Source organism: Grampus griseus (assembly GCF_964374135.1).
Source record: "Grampus griseus genome assembly, chromosome: 16".
NCBI classification, from domain to species: Eukaryota; Metazoa; Chordata; class Mammalia; order Artiodactyla; family Delphinidae; genus Grampus; species Grampus griseus.
In genome coordinates, this window is record NC_139010.1 from 83106212 (window position 1) to 83126980 (window position 20769).

The 20769-nt window shown below is 39.8% G+C and overlaps 1 long non-coding RNA gene across 1 annotated transcript; it reads left to right on the forward strand.

Annotated features, from left to right (window-relative positions):
- The first annotated feature begins 1484 nt into the window (after nt 1-1484).
- Nucleotides 1485-20007, forward strand: LOC309834578. Its single transcript, XR_014297871.1, has 3 exons — nt 1485-1563; nt 1761-1856; nt 19917-20007. It is a non-coding gene; the product is annotated as an uncharacterized lncRNA (long non-coding RNA).
- The last annotated feature ends 762 nt before the right edge of the window (nt 20008-20769 follow it).

The window sequence follows — 20769 nt, forward strand, 5'->3', positions numbered from 1 at the left end:
TGTAGAACTAAAAGAAAATAAATAGAACTAAAAAGAAAAATGAAAAAGAAGCTACTAGAACTAAAAGAAAAAAATCAATTTTCCTGAATGATTAATTTTAAAAAGAAAAGGCAATATGATACAGAAATAAAAATGGTTATGTAAATCCAGGCAACAGAATAGAGTCTCCAAAAATGAATAAAACGTATGGAAATGTTCATGTTCTAATGCTACCATTCAAACAGTGGAGAAGGATGGACAGGTCAACAAATTGTGTCAGGACGACTGACTAGCAATTTCGGGAAAGGGAAAATGAATCCCTACTTCAACACTTTACACCAAAATTAACTTCACTTGGGCCAAATACTCATGTGTGTGTGGGCTTTATTGAGATATAATTGCTATACACAAAAACTTGGACATACTTAATGTATTCAATTTGATGAGCTTGAACATACGCGTACACCTGTGAAACCATCACCACGATTAGAGCACTAAACATATCCACCACCTGCAAAAGCTTCCTCTTGCCCCTTTGGGTTTTGTTATTGTTGGTTTGGTTTGGTTTGACTACAGGGGCTATATGTAGTAAGAACACAACATGAGATTCACCCTCTTAATCAATTTATAGGTGGACGATACTGATTTGTTAACTAGAGAGTAGAATGGTGGTTGTCAGGGCCTGGGAGGAGAGTGGAAACGGGGAGATATTCAGTGGGGGTAAAGTTTCAGTTAGGATGAACATGAATAGAATGAATATGTTCCAGAGACCTACAATACTTAACTTTCTCAATGGAAGCATGATAGTTCTAAAAGAAGCATGGGCTTTCCTAATAAGCTAGAAATAGCTAAGTGGTTATAACTGTGCCCCCAAACCCAGATAAAATAAAGAAGACTGATAGTGATGCCTAAATAAAATTTGTCAAATTCACTGAAGCAAAATTTCCATATACTGAGTAAACTTCCATATACTAAGTAAAGAAATGAAAATCTGGGGGAAATGCACACAACACCTATGACGGGTGAAAGGGGGTTTCCCAGAATGTAAGAAGAACAAACACATCTTGTTTGTTTGTTTAAATTCCATCAACCCAAAAGGAAAATGTCCACAAATATGGATGGGCTGTCGAGAGAAGAAATACCACAAAAGTATGAAACAACCGTAAGTCAAGAAATGCACATCATAGCAAAAAGCACCATTTTTACTTACAGATTTGCAAAGGCTTACCAGCCCGTGAATCATCCAGTTCTGGCAGTAGTATGGGAAGGAGGCACTGGTACTTCCTAGTGATAGCTGGACTTGGTGCTCCTTTGAGAAGGGCGATGTGGCAACAGTCCCCCAAATTTAAAACGCACCTGGGCTTTGACCCAGCAATTCCACAAGGGAGACTGAATCTTACCATGCACTCACTTCATTGAATCTCACAAAGATTCTCTCTGCCTCTCTCTCTCTCTCTCTCTCTCTCTCTCTCTCACACACACACACACACACACACACACACACACACACACACAGGCGTGTTTATTCCAGATGAGATACAGAGAAAGCTTTCTGTACTCAATGCCCTGGTCTTTGCCCTCTACGTGAGTTATTTTAATTCTCACAACAACTACGTGACATGGGTGTCTTTTACTCCAATTTTACAGATGAGGAGACTGGCTTACAGGAGATGGGTGGCATGGCCGGAGGGTGATAAAGTTAGGATTTGAACTGAGTCTTTTTTATACCAAACTTGGTCTAAAGCACTATCCTTTTTCTTGCTTTCCTTTTGTCTGTAAAGGAGGAAGACTGGAAACAGCTTCAACATCTATGAGTAGAGGACAAATTAAAGTTGTTTCTGGAATACTAAGCAGGATTCATTTCCATCAGCTTGAAGGTACGTGTAGATATGAAAAAAAAATTGTCCGGGATATATCAGGTGAGAACAAGAAGGCGCAGGGTACGTAAAATGCGGTTCCTCTTGTGTACGTGCCCTGCACACGCTTGTGACAGGATAGAAGAAAGTCCTTGTCACACACCCTCGGGGGAGAGGACCCAGACACATGGGAAGTGGGCTGGTGGCAGGGGGCAGGGGGCGCACTTTTAATTTAGCCTATTTTGTACTCTTTGCTTCCTTTTATAGTGAACGTGTCTTTCTTTTATAATTTTTTTTCAAAAACTAATTTTGAAATAAAGAATAAACATTTCCTGGATACTTCCCCAGGATATGAGTCTGTTCCAAGAGGTCCACACCCAAATCAGGTCTGGTAACATTCTGACAATAGGATTTCTAGAAAGAGAGGAAAAAATGACTTCAAGATGTGATGTTTCCTCATCAACAAGGGGCAACGAGAGCTGTGCTCCTGCCTTGCTATTGGCCCAGGCCCACAGCATTGGTTCTGGCTGTGATACAGCGGTGCATAGGAAGCAGACTGCTCCCAGGGCTTCAGCTGGGAGCACAGGTCCTATTTTTACAGGGTGTGTGCCAGACCTCTCCCACTCCCATCACTCATTTCAGCAAGAACATGCCCCCCAGCTCAAGAAACAAGAGGCAGGGTCACAGGGCACAAGTATCCTGTGTTTTCCCGATTGGTGCACTCTCCACTCCCTGGGAGGAATTCTACAACTAAAGACAAAACAGTTTATCCCCTTTAAATGAGGGGAGCCTCACAGAGCTTCAAAGGAAAAGGTGCAAAATTTTAAGGGATGGTCCCACGTACACAGCCACCCCTCACTGGGGAGGAAGATTTTCAAAGAATTAGCCCAGAAACTTCTTGGAGGTGAAAGGGTAACGCACTGGGGACAACCATCCAACCCGATCTGCTGTGGCATTTTTACAAAAGAAATTAGAATTTCATCACACGGGGCTTGTGAGAACATCAGCTATGTTTCAACACCGTGTTCGTAACATAAACATCAGCCATGCGGTCATTTGCCTGTTTGTGAATTTCCATTGCAGATAATTGAAGAACAAACCCCAGTTCAGTTAGGGAAGATATACAGCTCCTTATCGGAGGACTGTAGATGTTCCTCTTAACAGTGTACAGACACGGAGATTAAATTTCAGAGAGAGATTTATTTTGCGCTGTTGTCCTGTTATTCACCAGAGGATTGTGCAATGCAAGTAATCTGATCAGAATAATGCATAGGGACGTATTTCAGAAAACCAATAATTGTGGTAACACTGAGCTCTGCAAGGTGCCAAAATAAAGCCCAGAATGACACTCACTCTCTTCCCCCAATTCCTGAATCATAACTTCGTGGGATGGCGCAATGTTGTCCATTAGAGCACAAGCTGGCATAAATCACTATCGGACTTTTAGAGATTTATTGTAATTTGAGATGTAGAGCCCTTCTCTAGACCCAAAATCAAAATGATATTTTAGAGACGAGCCCTCAGAAGGTTTTACAGCTTTTTTATCTTAAGGATTCTTTGTCCTTGGTCAGGTACCGCAGGTTGTTTTTGTATCACGTTATGAAGCAGTTAAGTCAAACAATGGAAAAATTACTAAAACTGGCTGTATTTAAGCTGTTTACTTCTTTAAACTTTTGACTTACCTACGTAAAAGGTCATCTTTCAAGAACAAGACCCAAACAGAATCATTGCCTCTTTGCTTTCCTCAAGCCCTTATGGAATAAATAGAAGCTGTAACAAGATCCCTTTAACCATTTTTTATTCTGCTCATATCGGCAATGATTTTATAACAGCCGGTTGGCCTCTCTCACATTATCACAATCAGTGCATCCTGGGATTAAAAACCATTTAGGGCCCAAGTCTTAAGCAGACTCCCACACAGCAGTATCATGAACATTATGCATTGTTTCTTTTTACTGTCACCAGCTTTACTGGCTCCACTAAGAAGTAGGGGAGCCAGGTCGTCATTTTTAAGCAGAGAGCAACCCACTTACCAATGTGGAAAGTGGCATCCGACGAGATTGCAATGGTGGCAGGGAAGCAAATGCATGAGCTCTTGATGGCCACCATCCCCACTTTATCATGAAATGGTCCCACACTACATGCCTCTCCAGAGACTTTTCCTGGAAATATTGTCTTTACAAACACCGACTGGTGTCTAAATTGCTTAAGAACAAATATGTTGAGTTGCTGAAAAACCACATTAAGAAGAGCACAGCAATCTAACTAGTGGCTTAGAAGCCTAATCACAGGGGAAGTTGCAGGCAATTCCGGCGAACAGTTCAGTTGCCCATGGATGGATTCTAGGTGTGAGTGGGTCCCAGGAGGACGCACTGCCCACCCACCTCCACTGTGATGGTTCACTTGGTAGAGCAGGGTAGCCTCCACCCTGGGCGTGGTGCCTGTGCAGATGAAATAAACAGGGAAGGTCAGTTACAGCCACACAGCATCTCCTTCCAGGATCTCCCCCCGCATGAAATAGGGTGGAGACAGCGGATTCACTCCTGTGCAACCCCAATTTCCCAACTGTCAATTTCAAAGACAGAAACCGCTCTGCAGAAACTGAACACAGGATAAGATCTGAAGTCACTCCTTTTGTTGTTACCACCAAGTAGAACAGGCATCTCAAAGATGATTGGGCTTGGAATCTAAGGTGAACTTGAATTTGGACAAGACCAGTGGATGTTTTAATAAGCTCTTATGCTGGTTTTCTGTGCCCATCTAAGAAGGACTCCACCACTTGTAAACAGTTAACAGGGAAGGAAAGAACTCTATCTGGGAAGTCGGTGTTAGTCTTTAGTTTATCTGTGAAAACAGGAAATGGGTGGTTTCTAGAGAAACGAATGCCTTCTGAGTCTCACACTGTTAAGACTATTAATCTAGTCTATCTTAGAAATAAATCACATTACCACCTTATATTTATATATTGTTTGACAGTCATTTCCTTATTTCTGCTTCTTAACCATGTGAACAAAGGTAGACATTATCATCGTCATTTTAGATGATAAAACTGAAGCTATGCAAAAATATTGATGTTATTCCTGTTAAAACTGGAAATAGAGCAAAGATGTCTATTATCACTATGGTTTTTTAACATTGTTCTGATAGATTTTCCCAATGCAGTGACATGTGAAATATTAAAAAAATGAACTATTATAAATGAAATGACAAAATTCTTTGCAAGAAATATACCACATACACAGAAACCCTTAGAATTAATTCAAGTTTTAAGTAAAGTAGCCAGAAACAAGTTAAATATAGAAGAATTAATCCCTAAGTTATTAGAAAACAGAATGGAAGAAAATTAATTTCCTAATAGCAAACAAAAATATAAAATTCAAGGACAAATCCCAACAAGAATTGTACAGAATTTGCAACAGGAAAACCACAAGTATTTCCTGAGAGACATTAAAACATTTTATAGAACTAGATCATGGTCATTGATGGGAAGACTGAAAACAGTAAAGATGGATATTTTCCCCAATTAATTTAAAAGAGGACAAATGCAGTCGTAATCCCAGTGAATATTGTTACGGCTCCCGACAGAATCATTCTAAAATTTATATCAAAAATAAATAAGAAGCAGTAAGAAATTACGGGGGGAGAAGAAGAACAATGTGGGGAAATTCTCCCTGTCAGAAAGACTCATTTAACTAATGACTTTTTCATTTAAAAGGGAAAATTAAAAACCATGGGAAAGGGACATTTAATAAATAGGGTCAGAAAAAATGCCCACATGTGTAAAAAAAATTGACGTAAGTTATAGGCACACCTCATATGATACAACAAAATAAATTCCAGATGGGTTTAAATTAACTCACTAAGAAAATACTAAAAAAATGCAAAAAAATTTAAGTAACACTATAAAAAAATATATATATATGCTGTAAATTCCATGAAGGGAGAATCATGTCTGCCTTTCCAAATAAATGAATAAATGAGAAAACACGAAAACAGTGGGGGAAAAACACAAAGAAAATATGGATTGCTGTGATAATTTAAAACACCTTTTCAAAATAGAAGGCAAATAAATCTGGGAAAAGATTGCAAATAACATGATCAAGTTCTTAATATAGAGAGATTTTATTAGTCAATAAGAAAAAGACAAGTTGAGAAAAGTGGAGAACATTTCAAATTGTGGTTTGGGAGCATCAGGAGAGACCCACACTGTGACTGTCCTGCGGCTCTGAGGGCCTGCTGTGGTTGGTGACATAAATTTACACTAGCCTTCATTTGGGCAGCCCAGACACAGAAGCATCGATCTAAATACACTTTCAATACTTTGACATCATCATTATCTAGGGATGGTGTTGCTTTACCAAGATTCCTAGATAGAGATACACTTCCAGTCACTTTTTGCTAGGCTGAGGTTTGATAAAATCGTTACCAAAAAGAAAAGTTAGAATTTCGTGCTAACTTGGCTCACAAAAATAAAATAGAAAAGTTTCATTTTTCTGTGAGAATTAGTCAATTTATCTTACACGTACATAAAACATTACTCTGCAAGGATGATAAAAATCTATTCAATCATCAATTTTTGTGGTTTAGGAAAATTAAGAAAAACTCTTCCGTTGCAAAAGCTTCCAAACACACATGCGCACACACACATTATACAGGAAGCCAAACACGCAATCTGACTTCTCAAAACCGGATACTCTGTTCATGGGTGTTCATAACCTTTGTCTCCAAGCATCTAGAAGGAAGATAAAGCCACTCAAGAGTTAATGAAAATTAATGATGGAAGGGAGACAGGCGACAATAAAAAATTAAATTGACTAATTTACAGGCAAATTTTAGGGAAAAATATACAAAGAAATGGATTAAAAGGCAAAAACTCAATTGTTCTCCTTTAAAAAGATAAAATAATGTAATGGCACAAAGTATAAGGGGGAAAATATGTCTTAGAACTTGTTCTGTATTTCTGATTTACTAGCAGAATAGATGCTCTTAATTTAAAAGTTAGAAAACAGGATTCCGATTACTATGGCTGACTGAAGACATATTATTCTCTCATCCCTATCCAAACCCAGTTTAAATCACTAAAAGAATATTTTTTAATCCATTATAGTACTAGAACTGTACCCCTCAATAGATCAAAACAGAGAAGAAATTCTGGAGGTTACAGAGCACATGGAAATTGATCAATGGCAAATTCCAATAAGTTAGAGCGCCAACAATTCCAGACAGACAAAAAAGAGGGCCTTCATGAAAGTAAGCTTTCCAGGAGAACCCCCATAACACCCCAAGATCAGAGGAGTAAAAAGATCAGGCCATGGACGGTTCAGCCTAGAAATTATTTAAAGGCTAGTCCCCAAAGTACTGCGATGAGCCACACCTCCCAGTGTTCACGTCCTTGTGTGGGCACCTCCCTCATCCAATCTGGGTGGCCTGTGACTTGCATTAAATGGTAGGATGGGGGTTGGGGAGGACAGGGCACAAGATCTGAGTCTAGCCTTTAAGAGAACTGGCTGCGTCTGTTTCTTCCCTTTTGAAATGTGCACCTTTTGGACTTCCTAAGCTGCCCAGAGCCAGGGCTTCTAAGATCAGAATTTGCATTCACTGCCAAGGTGACACGGGTAACACAGCACAGCCATCAATACCCTTTGGCTTACAACCTCATATAGGAAATGAATAATTAAGTACCATCACACATTGGGGGAAGCAGCATGAAAGAACAGTTCCACTCACAGAGGAGTGAGAAAAGAATAAGAATGAAAGCAGAAGAAAAAGTTAAAATATGTCAAATGAATGAGCTTAAAAGAATATGAAAGAATACCTATTAATATAAAATAGGATCTAATAAAATTTGTGGATATTAAAAATATGATTTCCAGGATGAAAAACTCAAAAAAAAGAATAATTAGGCAAAGCTGAATATCAGATTAGGAAAGTGGAAGGTTAAGAGGGTATCTCAAAACTCAGTCCAAAAGGACAGAGGGGAAACATACGAGAGGAAATTTAAAAGAGGGCCAGGACTGACTCAGAAGCTCCAATGTCTGTCTAATAGGGTTTTCAAGGGAAAACAAAGATGTTGGAAGGGAAAAAATAAGCAAAATGTTAATAAAGTAATTCCCCCTGTGTTGAAAAGTGTCTTGAGTTTGGGGGATTTTTTTCTTTTGTTTTGCCTTATTGAGAGCATTTACCAAGAACTGTACAAAAAGAATGAAAAATGACCCATTCCTAGATTTACCCTAAAAGTGTCCAGAAAGAAAAGAGCAGGTTATCCACAAGAAGCAAAAAATCAAGTTGGCATCAGCTGTCTCATTTTCAATAAAGGCCTGAGAAGGTAACAAAGCAATGTTTCAAGGACAAGGAATAAGAATTTTGTACCTAGCATTTCATACCTAGCCTAAATGTCAGTCATGTGTAAGGCAAAATAGAGATACTTACGTTAGGCAACTGGGACACTTTCCCAACTTTTTAGAAGAGTTACTTGAACATTTACGCTGCAAACTTTGAAAAATGAATCTAATAAAGATGAAGATACTGGATATAAGATATAACAGTGAGAAAAATAACCAAAATGTTACAACTTTAGAAAAGAATTATTTTAATAATACAGCCATAGATGGTATGGTTTTGAAAAAGTAAAAGCAAAATGCTAATAACAATTAATATGAACCTAAAATTCTAAATTACAGCAACAAAGTATAGGAGGTGGAGGAATCGAGATCATAAAAGAGTGTCTAGTCATATTTGAGGAAGCTGAAATTTAATACTAGACCCAAACGATCAAGACAGAAAGGATATTTAAGACAAGAAATTATATTTTATATAAAATCACAGTCCTTTTGGTTAATAGTATAAACTCCCACACATTGAACGTAACATCAGAATACACAGAAGAGTATATATGTATATAACATATACGTGTGTGGGTACACACACATACATATAACACAGAATGTAGATAACAGTATATATGTATATAATATGTGTGTGTGTATATACACATATATATAACACAGAATGTAGAAAACAGTATATATGTATATAATATACACATGTGTGTGTGTATACACACACATATAACACAGAATGTAGAAAACAGTATATATATCTATAACAGAATATATGAAATATATTAAAAAAACAGAAAAAACTGGCTTGTTCACAGAAACAGAGGGAGATTTTAAGGTACCTCTTAAAAATTACAAAGTGAAAAATGAATAGACAGGAGATTAAAATATCAACTTAAAAGCATGCTCGAAAAGGCATAAAGAGAGCTTTGCCCACAACGAATAGAGAATCCATACATTTTTCAAACACTTGTGGAATATTTATTTTAAAATTTTGCCCTAGTTTTAGTGCTTAAAGAAAATTCAGTAGATTCCACAAAAGTAGAAATCACAGGGACCACATTCTCTGAATCCAAAGCAATAAAACTAGAAAGCAATAACCAAAGAAAGGCCCTAAAACATCACTACACAAAAACGTGGACCAGAACCTCTGAGTAACTTGTGAATGCAAGGGAAAATAAAAACTGAAATTAAAACTGTTTAATGAGAGTATTCCATGTTGAAACCCAAGAGCACAGGCAAAGCAGTCCTCAGAGGAAAATATAGAGCTTTAATGGATTTTCAGAAAATAAGGAAGACTAAAAGTAAATTAGCTAAGCATTCAATTCAAGGAGTTAGAAAAATAATTTTAAAAAAACCACAACACTCAAGTAAATATGAGGAAATAATTGCTGACAAAAAACAGAACTGCCCATTTCTAGTGTCACATACTTCCATTGAAAACAGCTAAAAACAGTGAGTAATTTTAGTACTCCTTAAATGCCTGAAAAACTTGTCGGTATTGTAAGACAGATGGTCAATGGGCACGTGAAAATATGCTCTACAACACTAAGAATCAGAGAAATGTAAATCAAAACCACAATGCAATATTACCTCAAACCTGTCACAATGGCTAATATCAAAAAGACGACAAATAGAAAGTGTTGGCAAGGATGTGGAGTAAAGGGAACCCTGCACACTGTTGGTGGAATTTAAATTGGTGCAGCCACTGAGGAAAACAATATGGAGGGTCCTCAAAACACTAAAAATAGAACTACCATATGACCCAGCAATCCCACTCCTGGGTATATATCTGAAGAAAACAAAAACACTAATTTTAAAAGATACATGCACCCCAATGTTCATGGTGGCATCGTTTACAATTGTGAAAATATGGAAGCAATCTAAGTGTCCATCAACAGAAGAATGGATAAAGAAGATGTGGTGTGTGGGTATATATATATATATATATATATATATATATTTTATATAATGGAATATTACTCAGCCATAAAAGATAATGAAATTCTGCTTTTTGTAATGGCATGGATGGACTTAGAGGGTATTATGCTTAGTGAAATAGGTCAGACTGAGAGAGACAAATACTGTATGATATCACTTATATGTGGAATCCAAAAGAAATAAAACAAACTAGCGAGTACAACAAAAAAGAAACTGATTCACAGATACAGAGAACAAATAAGTGGTTAGCAGTGGGGAGGGGCAAAATAGGAATGGGGATTAAAAGTTACAAAGTGCTATGTATAAAAGAAGTTACAAGGATATATTGTACAGCACAGGGAATATAACCAATATTTTACAATAATATAAACAGAGCATAAACTGTAAAAACTGTGAATCACTATTTGTACACCTTAAACTTATATAATATTGTAAATCAACTATACCTCAATTTATTTTAAGTAAAATTAAAAAATTTAACCTTAGTGCAAAAAATAACTAAAAATAAAATATGTAGATGCACATGCAGTTATAAAAAATAAAACAAAGAGATCTTTTGCATCCTGTAATGGACAAACAAAAAAACCCACATCAATATTGTAAGGAAATACCAGCCCAAAATCTACGGAAAGAGATCTCAGAGAGGTAGCCCAAGCTCAGGAGACAGAGAATCTTAGAATCATAAATGTACACACCTACATTCATGGTACCAATTCTTAATATACTACAATGCATAACTTTGGACCAATAAATTTTAAATGTTGATTAAATGGACAGTGTTTTACAAAATTCTGAGTGCTCCACAATTGACTAAAGAAATGTAGAAAACCAGAATACACCAATATCTACAAAAGAAATCAAAAAGTAACCACACATGTACCCCACCTCCCCCACAGGACCTAATCTCCCAGGTACAGAGATTTCCTGCACTATTTAAGTTGCCCCTTGGACAGAGGAGGTATATGTCTGATACATGTATTTTTACAAATTCCTCTTGGAATTGTTTGTTCTTTTCCAGCCTTTTGAGTTCTAATATAACTCGTTTGTTTCCATTTTTGGTGATAGATCTTCCTGTGAGTTTTGTTTAGCTGTATCCCATAGATCCTGATACACTAAGTTTTCCTTAGAACAGTTTTAGAAATTCTGCAAGTTTGTTTATTTCCCCTTTGACCCAAGAGTTGTTAATAGATGGTTTTGTTTTTCCAGGTGAAAGTGACTTTTGTTTTTTATTTTCTTATTAATTCCTGGTTTTATTGCATTTAGTCAGTGAGGGTGGTGTGTATTATTTATATTTTTTGGAATTTACTGAGGTTTTCTTTATGGCCTAATATATGGTAATTTTTTTGGTGAATGTGTACTTGGAAAGCAGGTATGCTCTCTATGATGGGGGTACAAAATTTGAAGTATATCCACAGAGTCTACCTTATTTTCTGTGTTGTTTGGTCTTCTACATAATGAATAAGGTAGGTGAGTATTATCCACACTGATTTTTTTGCCATCTTGATCTGTCTAGGACTGAAAGGGTAAATTGCCCTACTGTATGTGCCTGTCTACAGCTCCTACGCCAGTGAGCCCCTGTTCATGTCTTCTTTCCTTTCCTGTGGTTTCTGTTATATGAGGGTCGCATCTGTGTAATCTAATGCATACATACGAATAATATTTATATCTTCATTGTGAAGTGTGGCTTTTAGCATTATAATATATCCTTTTTTTTACATTTAAGTCTTATGGGGCTGAATTCTACCTTGTCTATTATCAAATTGCAACACCTGCTTTCTTTCAATTAGTATTTGCATCCTTACCAGCATTTTATTTATTTTGCTCAATTCCTTTGTATTAGGCACATCTCCTGGATACAGCTTTGAGTTGCTGCTTTGTGAGCCAATCTGACATAATTCTTTAAATGCGTGAGTTACGTTTACTGATATAACAATATGTTGAGTTTGGTTCTTTCACGTAGTCTCATGTAATATATACACGTTTATATGTACGTATGTATGTGTAGGTATATTATGTATATCATGATTCACACAGATGCATATTCAAAGCCTGTCACTATACAGTCCTGTTCTCTACTATTCTGGTATTATTTACCAGACTTGGTATTTATGAAGGCTTATATTTTTCTTCTAGTGTTTCTCTTGTTACTAATAACTTTGCATGATAGCCCCCGTCTCCTCTCTAGATTAATCAGACAATCTCAATATAGCCAGGTATAAACAAAGCTGAATATCCGATTTTGCAAGAGAATTAGACTCGAAGGCATCTATTTTAGATTTTTAAAAAAAGATATCTCTTAAGCACCTAAAATGATGCATAGTTAGTTCCATCATGGGAGAAGGGAGAAAATCAAATCATTTTCCATATGGCTGAATTTCTCCCAGAATCCTGATTAAAAATCGTTTTCAATTATGGCAACAGACTTTAACTGGTAACTAGTAATTCTGTCCCTTTTCTGTTCCTCTTCCCCCAACCACCAAATTGTTAGAAGCTAGCAGCAGTGTTAATCTTCATACTCCTAATATACGTAAGATGTTACTACTTGATTTATCAGTTGCAACTGACATTTTACTCTTAGCTAATACCTACCGGGTAACCGAGCAGCGAGTCTGTCTACTCTCCTCTTTCTCCTCGTGTTTTTTCTTACGTCGTTTCAGCATCGTCAGAGCACACAGCACAGGACTAACTTGTCATCCTTATTTGTATCTTTCAGCCTTAGTCCTGCAGTTAAGTATATTCAACACCTTCTGAAACGCTTTATGCCGAGTCTTTCCTAATTACTTTGTGGTTGCCAGACACCCTCTCTCGCACAGACTCTTCCCAGGAAGGACGCACAGGAACGCTGTCCTTGAGTTCTTGAATGTCCGCTGCAGTTTCTCTGTGGCCTTTGCACTTGAAGGAAAGCCGCGTGGCTTGTGAAATCCTCCCATCACACTTTCTTTTCTTGACAATCTTTAAAACGTTGCTTTCTTGCATAAAGTGTTTCTGTTGAGAAGGTTGACACCACTCTCATTTTCTTTCTCTTACAAGTTATTTTGACATGTTGCCTGGATTCTCAAAGAACGTTTTCCTTATTTTTCAAAGCCCAATAGCTTTCCTGGGACACATCTAGGGCTCTTCCATCCTGGGTCAATTTGCTCACGTATGCAGCACCCTTTTCGGTATGTAGACTAAAGTCGAACTCTATCTCAGGAAGCCATGAATGGCTGAAAACGTGGACTCCGTGTGGCCACTGCTCTGTCTCCAGGTCGAGTCTGGTACTGGAATGTGTCTCAGTCTGGTTCTGGGTTTCCTACGGCAGGTCTTACCCTCAGGACAGTCTTGTCACCTGTTGGTTTTGGGTTTGGTTGTTGGAACGTTCACCGGGAGGCTCCCTCTAGGCCTCCCTGCTCACTGCCTGCGCCTCTCTGCCCTCCGGACCCCACTGTGCCTGCCCTGCTCAGCTTGGCTTCTGATCCCGCGTTCTCCCTCAGAGTGAGGCTCTGTTCCTCTCAGCGCATCTCCTGCTCACTGAGAGGCCCAAGGGCTAGGCTGCTGAAGCAGCTTTGTGGCCCAGAGCCTACCTGTACAACCATTTCTGCTCTCCCTGCAACATGATCTGAGAACGTCTCCCAGCCTGGCCAACTGTGACTACGTTTGCACATTCAGTGTGAGATGCTTGACTGACGACAGAGGCACGCCCTCAGCCCATCGGCAGCACACAATTGATGCCTCGCTGCCTTGGCTGGGGGTGGTTTGGCCAGCCCCTTCCGTGTTCTGGGGTTCAGCTGGAGTTTCTTTGTCACCTAGTTTTTGTAGTCTGCAATCTTACGTCCTTCACTACCCTATTTTGTTTCCTTGGGTTGCAGAAAGCATCTTGGGGAGATTCAAAACCACACTGAGGCTATGACTCCAATGCCACAGTCTAATAGATTTTTTTTAATGTTGATAGAATGAATTATGGTCTAAAAAGTCTTTTAATATTTCATAGTTTACCTAAGAAAATACCGAAAACTTACATATCGTAATAACCGTATTGAGTCTTTACATCCAGAACCTAGTATGTCCTTTTATTCATTCAAACCTTATTTTTATATTTCTTGGCAAAATCTTGTAGTTTTCTTCTTTTGTTTCAATAGTCATCTTCTTAATATTTTTTCCTAGGTCAGTATTTTATTCTAGGATGCTTTTGTGAATAGGAACACTAATTATGTTTTCCACTAATGTGCTAACTGCTTACAGATCATATGTAAGATTGCTATTGATTTCTATATATTTTTAGGAAAAACATACATTTATATTTCCTTTTATATTTCCTAGATAAAAGATAAACTAGATTTTTAGCACAAATATAAAGATCAAACATGTTTATTTGTTGAAATGAAATATCAACGGGGAATTTAGAGAATATTATTTTAATGACCAATTTTCAAATCAAAAGATCTTTTTCATTTTATGGTTTATGGTCATAATCATCAGATAAATCACAACTGATTTAATCAGTAGAATTTAATCAGGAGAGATATGTGAGAATTTGATCCACTGGTCTGAAATATCTTTGAAAATGACATAATTCTTTGTAATAATGCATTGTTCTTTGAGCAAGCTCTTGTAAATGGCCCCTTTGGAGATGTTCTGAGAAATTGTATCTGTTTATAATCTGGTTTTGGAATTTGAACAGAAGTTTGCATATTAGAAAAAGAAATTCTTTGGAAAACTCACTCTGCATAGTTTTGATTACAAAAATTCTGTGAATCAAATAATGAAAACAGGGGGCTTCCCTGGTGGCGCAGTGGTTGAGAGTCCACCTGCCGATGCAGGGGACACGGGTTCGTGCCCCGGTCCAGGAAGATCCCACATGCCGCGGAGCGGCTGGGCCCGTGAGCCATGGCCGCTGAGCCTGCGCGTCCGGAGCCTGTGCTCCGCAACGGGAGAGGCCACAACAGTGAGAGGCCCGCATACCGCAAAAAAAAAAAAAACAGAAAGAAAAGAAAAAAACACACTTTGGACCATCTGAGCAACCACCATCTGCTTAAATAGAAAAGACCCAGAGAAGATGCACGTACCTCTCTTTCTCCTATTTTCCGAGAACAGTCCAGGGATCACGGATGCTGCTTACAGTGCAGGCTTGTCATCGGGGAAGTACGGGAGGCCTGAGAAGGGCCAGTTCCCAGGCAGAGAGACAGCTGATTCTGGGGTAGAAGGAAAAAACAAGGGGTTTTCAAGAGAAAAGAGAGAGGACCAGGGAGGAGACAAAAACAAAGCAACATTGGGTCCCAACTTTGTATATAAAGTCAGCTGCGAGACCAGTCAGGCAGGGACACCTCAACCAGCCACAGCCCCCCTCTGCCTCCGTGGGGACATTAGGCCATACGGAGTGATTAAGGCCGTACGGACAATACAGTAAACCACCGGCGGGTCTGGCTCTCACAGATCATCTTGACTCCAGAGCAGCTCGAAAGGTCTCTGCTGGCACGTGTGCCTCCTCTTAGGCTAAGACCACGGTCACCGAACCTTGAATCCCAGACCCTCACTGACCCTCATCAACCATGGAGTGGACAGTTAGCTAGCTTCCTCGACTATAAAATGAAAAGTTTAGACCACATGAGCTTTCCTACCTCATTTCAAATATCGTAGATTAACGCATATATGTGGAATCTAGAAAAATGGTACAGATGAACCTATTTCCGGGGCAGGAATAGAGACAGACGTAGAGAACGGACATGTGGACACAGGCGGGGAAGGGGAGGGTGGGATGAATGGGAGATTAGGACTGATGTACATACACTACCATGTGTAAAACAGCTAGTGGGAACCTGCTGTATGACACAGGGAGCTCAGCTCGGTGCTCTGTGGTGACCTAGATGGGTGGGATGGGGGTGGGGTGGGCGGGAGGTCCAAGAGGAAGGGGATATAGGTATACACAGAGCTGGTTCACTTCGCTGTATAGCAGAGACTAATACAGCACTGTAAAGCAATTATACTCCAATAAAAAACAGTTACCAGTAACTATATATTTTGAGGTACACTGCCTAATTTACAAAAAATAGCTCATTTCCACTCAGACATTCCATAAGGCTCTGAAACCCATAAAGCGAGTCCACGTCGTCAAATGCATTCACCCGACAATTACATACTGAGTGCAAACAACAACCTAGGCGGTATGCGAGCCAATGGGGGTAGAGTAAACAGAAATGTGGGGGGGCTGCAAATGGGCACAAGGTTTCTTTCTGGGGAGACGGAAATGTTCTAAACTTAGACGATGGTGATGGCGGCACCACTAACAAATAATTGAATTGGGTGCTTAAAATGAGTCAGTTTTATAGCATGTAAGTTATGTCTCAAGAAATCCCTTTTAAAAAGAAAAAGAAAAAACAGAGCAGCTAGGCCTAACTCTACAATGCTTCCAGAAGGGTAAACAAGAAAGGCAGGTTGGGGAGCTGGGTGTGACAGCAGAGGATTCCACTGGGGATGGTCCTGGACCCGTCCCAACCTGAGTAGTACCAGCAGGTCCCCTGATTCAGTGGTGGCTTGGCATCTCCCAAACATTTCTTAAGCCACACTCTCTCCCTCTATGTCAAGGCCTATGGAGACACTGGCTGGTGAGATAGAAGCTGACTTCTGTCTGTGAGCCAGGCCTCTACCCAGGCTGGCAAGCATCCAACAAACTGTCCACATTGAGAGGCAATTTCTCTCCTCTGCTTCCTGTTCCCATCCCCCAGGAAAACGACACCAGGAAGGTAACCCTCTGAGGGTAAGAGGGGGCAAGTATCCTAAGATGGCTACTCATTACAATGTTTGCAATTATTTCAAATTTTGATTTTCATAATAACTCTTCATGGTTGTGTTGACCAGAGGGAAATTTTATTCCCAAATGTGTCCATGTCAAATTTGCCATTATCTTCCAGGGGGGAAAAAAAAATCAAATGGAAAGACTTTTAAAATGAGATAAAAGTTTACTCATTGGAAATTAGAAATGAATATTTATTCTCAGATCTCTATCTGGATGAAAACCTTTTATTTAACACTGGTTGAAAGTGTAAATTATTCACATGTTTACACTTCAATGGTTTCTGTTCTCTAATGATTCCATTTTCTAGAGTGTATTAGTGGTAAGATAATGAAATGCCCCATCAGCCTGGAGTATTAAGTGAACAACTAACTTCAACTTTTTCAACAATGAATAAAATATAGGGAGGCCCCAACAATTTATTTTGTCAGTTTAAGGCAATATACAACTAACTTCCCAAAACATAACCATTAAAGAGAGGGCTGCCAACAGCGATGGAAATGCATTCCAGTCTCCCATAGACATGCAACGGGGCCGTGATAACTAATTCACTGCTCTCACACAAATCATGATTTTTGGCAAGATTCACCTTTGCCAGAAGGGAGGAGAATTAGGAAGAAAAGAGAGATCACAGTATTCTCCAGCCAGGAGAGATGAGCTCTTGCTGTTTGAATGACATTATAAAACTGTTCACTCTATCCTTCTTTCTTAGGTTATTACTTAAGGAAATTTTGTCATTAATAAAAATAAACCTGCATCTGTTTATAGTGCTTTAAGATTTCAAAACACTCGCACATGTTATCCCATCCAAGTGATGTGTTCTTTCTGGAACATGGAAAGCTTTATATGCCTGGAGATAAATGAACATACATATTGAAAGTCAAGAATTTTATAAAACAAATCTGTTTTCCAGAACTTTCCATGAGAATGTTTTACAAATCCTTCAATAGCCCCATGTTATCCATACATTTAAGTGCTAATAACCTATGTCCTATAACCATTTTATACAGCCCTCTATTTTATAAATCTCTACGTCCATGGAAATGACAATGCATTTTTTGCTGTTATCCCAAGCATAACTGCTGGCCTTGAAGGAGTCAGAGAAATGCTTTCCTTAGAATTACAATAGGCATTGTGGTTAAAGAATTAAGACAGAACGCCTATCTGCAAAATATTTACAATCTAATAGGGAAAACAAAATGCTCTTAAAATGGAAACTAACAAAACACGACAATGAATAGGACTAAGTGATGAAGGGAAAGCCTAGAAGCCTTCCTCCGAAGGAGAAATCCCTATGGCCTGGATGAGTGGAGAAGTCCTTGCTGGCTGACCCGAACTCTGATGACTGTTGTTCAGAGAAAGCAAGCGGGGAAGGTGACTGCAGGGAAGGTGCCCGCGCTGCAGGTAACGGGAGCTGCAGGGGGAACCTCCAGGCAAGAAGGTGCTGGGCCTCTGCAGGTAAGAGCACAGCCTCGTCCAAGTGGAGCAAAATGGGTCATAAAGAATGTAAGTGCCCATAGATTGGGCCAGATTGTGAAAAGCCAAGAATTGTAGGCTCGAGTTTTTATTTGATCTTGTAGTTAATCAGGAATTGTTTTAAAAAGGGATATTTAACATTTTTAAGCAACATTTTAGCACTATGGATCTGACAATGATGTGTGAGATGAACTGAATGAGAAGGAAGTTTGGGGAGAGGAAACCGACTGTGACAACCTTCTAAGAATTTCAGCAACAGGTGACTGAGACCTAACCTCGGCCGCGGCAGTCGCTGGACAGGAAGGAGAGGCAGGTGTGCAAGGTGTGCACGCAGAACGCAGCACCACGAGGCCAGGCTGACGGGGGGTGGAGGAGGCCAGCAGGGGAAGTGACCCAAGATTCCAACACAGGTGACTTGGAAATAAACGATGGCGCCTCTGAGGGGACCCGGGGGGCTGGCTTGCCTGGAAGGAGATGAGGGGTTGGGTGCGACGCGCTGAATCTGAAGAGACAGCCTGACACCTGGGTGGAAATGCGCTGAGCAGAGCTCCAGAGGACTCAGGGGAGGAGGGGATGTCACTGACGTCACCTGCACAGAAAAGTCCGCGGGCAGTGTCCACAGCCCTCCCCAGAGGCCCCGGACACTGGACTCCCTGAGCCTCTTCCGGGTTTGTTGTCCACACACAAAGCACAGCCCTCTATCATATTTGCTGTTTGTGTTGTTACTTCGTGTCTTTGCCATATTTCCCCAAGTAGCCTATGGTCTCCTGGCTTGCAAAGATGGGGTCTCACACTTAGCATCAGAACCCAGTCATGTCAGAGCTCGGAGGAGGGACCATGCCAATTTTTTGCATTAAGCCCATTTTATAAAGGAAGCAGAGCTAAACCAAAGATACTCAATTAGTTAGTGGCAGCAAGGATACCAACCCCTGCTCCAGGGCTCTTTCCCCTTGTACCATTCTATCTCTTGTTTGGGGCGACCAGCATGTGTTATTTGAGAATTATTGTAAGGCGATTTGGAAATTTTTCTGAGGAAGTCGAGAAGGCAGAACCTCTTGGTGGTATGTAATTCACAAAGAAGGAAATCGTTATTTTTGGACAAGAGCAATCTCTAAAGATATAACTGGGTCCATAGGGAACTGCCTTCCATTTCCTTACAACGACCCTTTAAATTAATATCGCGGTCGCCCACAATGGTTGGCTTGGGAAAAGGAGCCTGGGTCCCTTTCCATGGACCTCTTCCCTCTTCTCATCGTAGTCATGACCCCTTGTTCCTTTCAGGTCATAATTCAGCCCTGTTGCTCCTCCCTGGACAGAAATCCCCCTCTCTGTCTTCCTCCCAGCTAGGGTGACCCTATGCCCTGATTTGCGAAAGGCACTCTTGCTTTTTACCCAGTATTCCAGTATTGTTACAAATAGAGCCTCTCTCACTCTCCAAATGTCTGGTGTGGATAATAAATTAAAAGGCTACCATAGGTAGGGCATGCCACCAAGAGTTAAATGTCTATTAGATTGCCTAACCGAGAAACTCATAGTAGATATTTTTTCTTCCGTCAGGTCAGCAGCCTGCCCCACTTCTCATGGACAGTCTGATGGTTCTAGTGGGGACCTGCCCCACCCCTGCCCCACTTCTCATGGACAGTCTGATGGTTCTAGTGGGGACCTGCACCCAGCTGCATGGGCATCCACATGACGAGTGGGACCTACTCATTCAAGCCAACAAATGCCCTTTCTAATGACTCTAAGTCAAGTCGCCTTACCCATAAAAGAGAATCCTAATAACACAAAATGCTGTTATCCACCAACTCTGATTCTCCGCTGCATTTTGCACTTACACAGATTTGCAATTTTATAACGTGACTTTTGTTAGGCTGCTCTTTATACACCAGACTTGAATTTTTGTTCTTAACTTTGCTGATTCTTCATTTCAAATTGTTTCCTATGCTTTCTCACGGCCCACCTTCAATTAAAACATTGTTTGCTTAACGAATGGGTTTGTCCATTCATTCAACAAGTATTTACTATATTACAGCAGAATTCTCTGTCATCTTGGAGATGGACAGGGTCCCTTTTTTCCTAAAGGAAAAAAGTAAGTCTAAAAGGTAAATCTGATTTAAATAAATTATTAAGTGATAAATGTGATCAGCTCTACAAGGAAAAACACCGGAAGTTGTGTGATGGGAAGCGTCACCTCCTTTTTTGTGGGGAGGAGGGTCAGATATATAAAGAGTGGGTAGAAATGAACCTGGAACTAAGGGCAAGTGAGAAAGGCATTCAAGATAAAAGGAGCTACTGGTAGTTACCAGTACAGATGGGAACCATGTCAGGGCATAAGAGGCATTTTGAGAAGACAGGAGTGTGGCCAAGCTGTCACAAGGACAGCTCACGTGGGCGGCAGTCAGGAGGTGAC